The sequence below is a fragment of the Nannospalax galili genome, unplaced genomic scaffold (genome assembly GCF_000622305.1).
Source record: "Nannospalax galili isolate Female #2095 unplaced genomic scaffold, S.galili_v1.0 scaffold1154, whole genome shotgun sequence".
NCBI classification, from domain to species: domain Eukaryota; kingdom Metazoa; phylum Chordata; class Mammalia; order Rodentia; family Spalacidae; genus Nannospalax; species Nannospalax galili.
In genome coordinates this window covers 706,844-715,250 of record NW_008335437.1, presented here as the reverse complement: position 1 = coordinate 715,250, position 8,407 = coordinate 706,844, and the positions used below count along the sequence as shown (strand labels likewise).

Genomic DNA, 8,407 nt, shown 5'->3' with positions numbered 1-8,407 from the left:
ACACACACACACACACACACATATATATATATATATATATATATATTCTGCCATAAAGAGCAATAGAATCATGTTACTTGCAGGCAAATGGATGAAAGTAGAGATTATCATGCTAAGTAAAATGAACCAGACTCAGATAAGTATTTCACATAATCTCTGATGTGTGAACTTTAAAGGAGAAAATAAAGATGAGGGGCAGTGTGAAGAAACACATATATATATATATATATATATATATTCTGCCATAAAGAGCAATAGAATCATGTTACTTGCAGGCAAATGGATGAAAGTAGAGATTATCATGCTAAGTAAAATGAACCAGACTCAGATAAGTATTTCACATAATCTCTGATGTGTGAACTTTAAAGGAGAAAATAAAGATGAGGGGCAGTGTGAAGAAGAGGCAAGATAATGCCAGCACTGACCAGAGCTGCTGACCAGAGCTGCACCAATGCATCCCTGCATTTAGCCCTATGTCCTGCCCCATTGCCATTAGGCTCCAAGACTAAAGAGGTCCCTGTAAAGAAGGGAGAGAAGGAAAGAGGAAAAGGTATGCTGGAGAGGATGGGATAACTCTGCAGAACATGGAGATGCCAGAGCAGACTGTGCACAGACAGCTGAGGGTGCTGGAGATGCCAGAGAAGGGTGTGCATTTTGGGTAACTGTGTATTTCTGGTGACTGTATAGTTTGAAATACTTCATTTAAATAAAGTTTTATCTTGGGAGGCAGAGGTAGGTGGATCTCTGTGAGTTCAAGGCCAGCCTGGTCTGTATAGCAAGTTCCAGGCCATCTGGGGATACAAGGAGACCCTGACTGAAAAAGACCAAAAAAAAAAAATCAAGTTTTATAAAAAGCAGAGCTTGGCTTCACTTTTTTTCTAAGCTATGTTGTTATCAATTAAGACACTTCCTCATTTGGGAGAAGAAACCAGTGTCACTAATGGATGGTCTCCTGAGACTGAGATGGGGGAGAACACCTTCCCCTGGTGGTGAGAGTTTCTCTTGGCTCCAAGGATTCCCTGATGTTGACACATGTGGCCACCTTTGTACATATGCCTTGCGGGATGGGAACACTCAAATTCATTTCTATGTCTTCCTTCTTCTCCACCATCAGTATAGATTTAACTCCCTTAAAACCAGAGACCTGTTGAGACCTGACCCCCCCAAAAAAAATTACTTTTGTCAGTGTGTCAGGAGATATAGCGTTTGCAGTGACATTGCTGAAATGGAGTTCTTTAGCCTAGCATGGTTGGCACATGCCTGCAATCCCAGCACTTAGGCGGTTGACACAGAAGGATCATAAGTTAAAGGTCATCCTTGGCTATATAGCAAGTGCAAGGTCAACCATGGCTACATAAGAACCTGTCTCAGAGAGAAAGAGAGAGAGAGAGAGAGAGAGAGAGAGAGAGAGAGAGAGAGATCCTCAAAAGAACAAGATTCCTTTTCTTCTTAAAAATATTTTTTTACATTTATTGTTTATTTGTGTGTGAACACATGCATGCCATAGCACGTGTGGAAGTCAGAGGACAACTAGCAGGAGATCAGCTTTCTCTTTCTACCATGTGAGTCCTGGGGATTGAATTCAGATTGTCAGCCCTTAGCAGCAGGTGCCTTTACCTGCTGAGCCATCTCACCAACCGGAGCAGGCTTCCTTTTCTAGAGCCTGGACTCCAGAGTGATAGTTCTGCTATTCTCATTTCATTTTCTAAAAGTCAAAGTTGTCTCATGGAAGTTGCTAAGCAACATGTTGAGTGTGAAATGTCAAGCCTCACTCTCAACTTTCCCTGTGCAGAACATCAAATAAAGACTTCACTGCGTTTTAAGGTGAAATTTTAAGTTTGGTAGTCCATCTGAAAATGGAACTAGAAAGTTGCATACTGTTAACATTTGTCTACCCATGTCCTGCCAGGAACACTATGATTATGAAAAGTATCTTTGATGAATCTGGATCAAGTTTGGCTTGGAACAAACAGAGACAATTGAAAGTAGAAGAAGGGGGGATAGCAGTGAGGGGTGAATATGATAAAAGTATGCTATATGCACGTATGAAATTGCCACAGTGAAATCTATTAGTTTGTACAATTAATAGATCTAAAACATTTAAAAATAACATCTAATTGGCCCAGCAGTTAAGAGCACTTGCTGTTCTTTCAGAGGACCTGGGTTCAATTCCCAGCATCCACATGGCAGCTAACAACTGTCTGCAACTCCAGTTCCAAAGGATTTGATCCTCTCTTCTGACCTCTGTGGTCACTGCAGGGTATGGATGTACTTACATACATGCAGGCAAAACACTCATACACATAAAATAAAAATAAATAAAATATTAAAAAACATCTATCATATAATATAATAGTGAGACTTAAAAAAGAATATATGTAAAACCCTTAGCCCTGTGCTGGATACACACACACACACGCACACACACACACATATGTGTGTATGTATATACATATATATTTATTTATAGTAAGTGCTTAATAAATGACTCCTATCATTGTTGGTTGAGCTTTTTTAAGAACATACTCTAATTTCTTATATTCTTCATCCTCAACAAGGCTTCTCCCTCAGTTCTGCCCCGTCTGTACTCCAAGAATCAAATCTGCACCTTGGGAAGGCCTCTGGGTCAGTGTCTGTGGATATGGTCTGAGGAGTACTTGAACTGGTGAGCACAGAGAAGCTCCAGTAGAGAGGTCCCCAGAGAAGGTCACCTTCCTGTCAGCTCCCTCATGGCCTCTCCTTCAACTCGAAAGGCATGCCAGGCCTCTGCTGCAGTCAGATCTTGAGCTCCTACACACTTATACAAGTCCATGGCTCTCCTGTTCCGATCCAGAGATGCTAGGTAGAATGGGAAACATCTCCTATAACCAGGGCCACCCCCGCCACCTTTGTTATTATTTGGGTACCAATCCCTTGACCCTGATATTGCAGCATCACATAGATGTTTTCCAGATAAATGATTCCTCCCTTCCATGTGCTGTAGATGAAGTAGTAGAGCCCAAAGCCCAACATGCAGGGCTTGTAGCTCCCCAGGCACTGGAAGGATCTCTGCCACCAAACAGTGATAAAAAGGATTCTCTCCAAAACGATCTGCTTTGAGAGTTTCTTCACTCAATTTCAACTGGTGGGCAAGTTTCTCATACTCTGCTAGTTCCCAAATCAGCCTCAAAATGTCTCCACAATCTCCTTCCTTGGCCTCTCAGATCCACAGAGAAGCCATTCCGATCCTCAAGACAGGGTTCTGGTAGGGGCCAGTCTGAGCCCGAAGGGTGGAACAGCGCGGTGGTTGGTTCTGCCAGGATTGGTTGAGCTTTGATACTGATTCAGAGTCCAAGTCTGGGATAATGAATAGGACTTCCCTTAAGAGGAGGAAACTATTTGGAAGGCTGGCAGGCTTTGTACCACGTTCTCCATGGCTGGGTAACTCTGAAAGCAGAAATTCTCAACCCGGTTTACTATTTGTTTCGTTCCAGACACAAATCACTCCAATTCTACTGGAAATAAGTTCATCTTTTTTTTTGAGACCCTAGCTGGCCTGAAACTCCCTGTGGAGATCAGGCTGGCCTCATCTCCGAGATTTACCTTCCTCTGCCCCCAGAGTGGCCAACAGGCCCTATCATCCTTTATTCCCCAACACCAGTAGATGTGAAGGTAAACAAGACAAAAGCGAACAAGGTCAAGGAAGAGCTCAGCATCCACAGAGTGGGTGGAGAACCTGGTTTGATTTTCAGCTGGTCAATTAAGTTAGTAAATTATTAATTTTTAAACAGACTTGCAGGAATACCTAAGGTCTGTGCTGAAGAGTTTCCGCAGCAAGAGGTGACCAAGTGCTTGCAATCAGGAGGTTAGTGCTCTGGTTCCTGACATGAATTCAGTCCTCCGCATACTCACTCATTCTAGCGCCACAACGTCTTTTCCCAGCCCATCTCTACCTCTCCACACCTACCTAAGCTGCTGTCTTGATCATAGAATAAACTTTCTAAAACACTTCTAATCCTGACACTCCCCTGTTTTGAAATCTTTATTGTTGGCTGATCTTTGGACAAAGTCAAAACTCTTTTTATATGGTTTATAAAAAACTTTACAGTCTGAACTTAAAACACTCCAATGGCTTTGAATGCTTTTATAATGGAATTCAAGCTCATCTTGCTATCCTATTAGGCATTTCATGAGCTGGGTCTTTACCAACCTTTCTGACTCACCTCCCCTTGCTCACTCTACTCAAGCACTCGGGCCAGCTTCTTGTTTTTCCCAACATGCCTCAGGGCCTTTGTACTCACTCTCCTGTCTGCCTGAAGGACTCATCCTGCATCCTTTTCACTGTTTCTCAAACATGTCAAGTCAGTGGTAAGAAAAGCCTTCCCTAATTCTCCAATCTGATTATACATATCAGGGTCTCTCTTCCTCCCTCCCTCCCTCCCTCCCCCCTCCACTGCACCTTATCAACTTCCTTTACATTTATGAGCTACCACCATTCACTTTCTCTTCAGGCCCCTTAAAAGCAGAAATCCTGCCAAGAGCACTATAAAATCCTAAGCTCATACAACAGTGCCTAGCAGATATGATGGGTAGGTATTCAAAGAGTTGGGGGAGGGCTGGAGAGATGGAACATCAGTTAGGAGCTCCTACTGTTCTTGCAGAGGATCTGAGTCTGCCTCCCTGCATCTACATCAGGAGGCTCACAGCCACCTGTAATTGCAGTTCCAGGGGATCTGACACCCTCTTCCTGCAAGCACCTGTACTCACGTATGTACACACATGACACAGACACACAAATACACACATAATTTAAAACATACATACATATGTATATGTGTATGTTAACCATAGGAACTTCCATTTTCTAGATTTGGAATCCAAGGCTCAGGGTGCTTAGGGACTTTAACAGAGCTCTGAAGCCCACACTATCAGTGTGGGTCAGAGAGGCTTGTCAGTGAACTGCTTAGTATTACTGGGGCAGTGACATCCTGAGTCAAGTGCCAATCAATGCAAAGCTGCAGTCATCAAGACAGTCTTGGTCTGGACAGTCTCAACTGACCTGGAAACAGTATGTCTAGAGGTACAGTTGCTAGCCATCCTGCCTGGGGCCAACGGATGTTGGGAAATAAGCAGCCTGTGTGCCTACATTGGGCAGCTTTGCCCTAAACTGACCACCAAGCAGTTCCATCCTTCTTCCTAGCCGAGGACTTCTTGTGGAGCCCCCATTTCATTTACGGCCCCTTCCTTCCTGGCATGCATGGGCAGAAGCCCAGAAACTGGCTTCTGGTGATTGGTGTCATAGATGAAAACAATATTGAAAAGATGGGCTTTTTTCTTTTTCATACCCTGCTTTTCAAAGCTAACAAGAAAGTCTTCTTTTTTTTTTTTAAGTTTTGGAATTTTCACAAGACTCTAAGCTCCAGAAAGCTATTCTTGCTGACTAGCTGGTTGGCTAAGCTTTTGATTGCCAAAGCTCTGATTTCCAAAGCAGAGCTGTTCAAACTATTCCTATTATACACTCTGACCTCCCAGCCTAAAGGCCCCTGTGATGTGGGGTCCTGTCCTCACCTGCTCTCAGTCCTTCCTTGTACTGGGGAAGTGCTCCCTTCCTGTACCATTCTCCATCACTGCCTACCAGCTTTTTCACATCTAGTGTCACCAAGCAACTCCACTACGTGTACAGGAATACATGCACACAAGTGTGTACATGTAAGTACACTGTGAGGAGTGTTAGGAAAGCTTTGCTCACTCCTCCACTAATTTTTTTTTTTTTTTTTTTTTTTTTTTTTTTTTTGCTATTTGCAACAGGGTCTCCCTACAGCCCTAGCTGGCTTGGAACTCGCTATGTTGACCAGGCTGACCTCAAACTCACAGAGCTGCCTCTGCCTCTTGAGTGGAGTGCTGGGATTAATGGTGTGTGCCACCACTAATTTTTTTAATATTTTATTATTTTTTTTTAATTTTATTGAGCTTTTGTACATTTCATATACCAGTTCTTAATCAAATTTAGATCCCCTCCCTCATCTATGCCCCCCAACCCCTCACCGGACCTCATGTATTCTGCCATACGTGTTAAATCTTATCCAGTCAAGTATTTTTACCCAGATGTCCTTCAGTGCATATTCATTCACCAGAGTCTAGCCAGCCTATCTAGATATCACCCAGTAGCCATCAGTCTCCAGTAGTTCTCAATCTAAGGTTGACCCACCACCCATTCTCCTATTCCACTCTGGACCTTGCCTGACTGAGTTGGCATGGGTCCCGTGCTCGATGCCACCATTGCCACACGTTCACATGTGCAAGCTTCCAGTGGCCTGAAAGCCTCTGCTTCCCTGTGTTCATGAACCAGCCCTGGCTCCTACAGTCTTTCCACACCCTCTTCCAAAATGGTCCCTGAGCCGTGGGTGGGTAAGGTTTAATATTATTTTGTGTGTATGAGTACATTGCCTGCATGCGTGTAAGTGCACTCATGTCATGCAATGCCCATGGTCAGAACAGGGTGTCAGATCCCCTGGAACTAAAGTTATGAACAGTTGTTAGCTGCCATGTGGGTGCTAGGACTTGAACCCAGGTCCTCTACAAGAGCAGCCAGTGCTCTTAACTGCTGAATCATCACTCCAGCCCATCTGCCACTAATTCTTACATATATATATTCACCCTGAGCTGTCTACATGACTATAATGGCGAACAATAAAGAACCAAATCCTCTCCCTCTGTGAACTTTCTGAGTTACGTAAGGCAACCAGATTAAGGCAGGATAGAAAGAGAGAAAAATCATGGCGACATAGGAAGGAAAAGGGGTCTAGCTGAAGCCTCTCTCTCACCAGCTGAGAAGCCAAAAATTCCAACACAATTAACATTTGCTGTGAAGGTTGCTGGTATAGAGATATTTCTTTTGTATATAGATTTTTAAACTGTTAAAATAACAATGAACCAAGATTAAGGCCTTGGGTCATATACCTTATTTCTCTTCCTAGACAGTTCTGGGAGTCTCAAACTAGACTGTTAACTTTGTTTACAGTAAAGATATCCTACCTCCCCTCATCCCTTCAGTCTAATTGTTACCTGTCAGGTGCCCCTCAAGAACCACTCTGTAATCTCATTTAGGTTTTCTAGCAACCCTTTAAGCATAATAAATTCAAAAGCTACCAAAAGCCTATGACTATTGTATTGACGATGAAATAGGAGAGGCAGAGAAGCCCACACCCATGTTCTTGGGAATGTAGCGTTTTCTTTCACAGCACCTCTCGTTCTCCTAACCCAGGTGATTAAAATCTCTGTTAAATCTGGGTGTGGTGGTACACATCTTTAGTCCCAGCAGAGGACTAAGGCAGATCTCTGAGTTCCAGGACAGCCAGTGCTATATAGTAAAGTCTTGTTTTGTTTTGAAAAACGATGTTAAAATATCTTTACTAACTCCAACTCAGCTTCATAGTGGCTCATTCTGAAATTCTGTTCTGTGCTGGAAGTCAATGATGCAGTTTTACCTGAGTCAAGGTCCCTAAAAGATCATGGAAATTTCTTAGGTTGCTGCAGGTGACCCTATGGAGTTATGCCTCTGTCCCAACACTGATGAAAAGACTATAAATACAATAAAAAGTATTAAAGTTTTATGAGAAGATCAAGCAAGCATTGTAGTCTGACCTGCTTATGTGGGGTAGAGGGGGACAGAATTGATAAATTAAGGATTGATAATCAGCCAAGGCAAAATTACCTCTACAAAGCTGCATAATCAATAAGGGAGTCTGGCCTAATTCTGTCTGATTATGATGTCTAGTTCTTTCTAAAAATATTTTATTAATTATTCTATTTTATGCATGTGAGTGTTGACCCTGCATGTAAGCACTCATGTCATGCAGTACCCACTGGGACCAGAAGAGGGCATCAGATCCCAGGAAACTGGAGTTAGGGACAGTTCTTAACTGACATATGGGTGCTGGGAATTGAACCTGGGTCCTCTGGAAGAGCAGCCAATGCTCTTAACCACAGAGCCATCTCTCCAGCTCCTGATGTCTAGTTCTTAACCACTACATTCTCCCCTACTTAGTCTCAAAGCCTTGACTAACAAGATGAAGACAAGGCCTCCCAGGCCCAGGGAGAGGGTCAACTGTAATTAGAGCTGTCTCTAATTAAACACCATGTTAGGAGGTATAGGTTAGCTCCCAGGCCAAACTCTTCAGTACTACCCTCGTAAAGTACACTGGCTTGCTAGAAATGCTAGCCTGCCTTTGCTGTCGTTAATCATTGGTTTCCAGAAGTTTTTACAAGGTTGAGAAATTTCAGGTTGCCTCTGAAAGACTTAGGCCAAACCCATCCCATTTAATGATTTATGAGCTCTTATTCTAGGCCAGACCCCATGCTAGGTGTGGGGAAACAAACAGAATAAGTTACAAACTCAACTTCTAAAGAGTTCACTTGGTCGTGAAGG

General features: G+C 43.1%; 1 pseudogene; it reads right to left on the bottom strand.

The window, feature by feature from the left end:
* Positions 1-2,707: 2,707 nt before the first annotated feature.
* On the bottom strand, positions 2,708-3,220 carry LOC103731739 (annotated as a pseudogene).
* Positions 3,221-8,407: the final 5,187 nt, after the last annotated feature.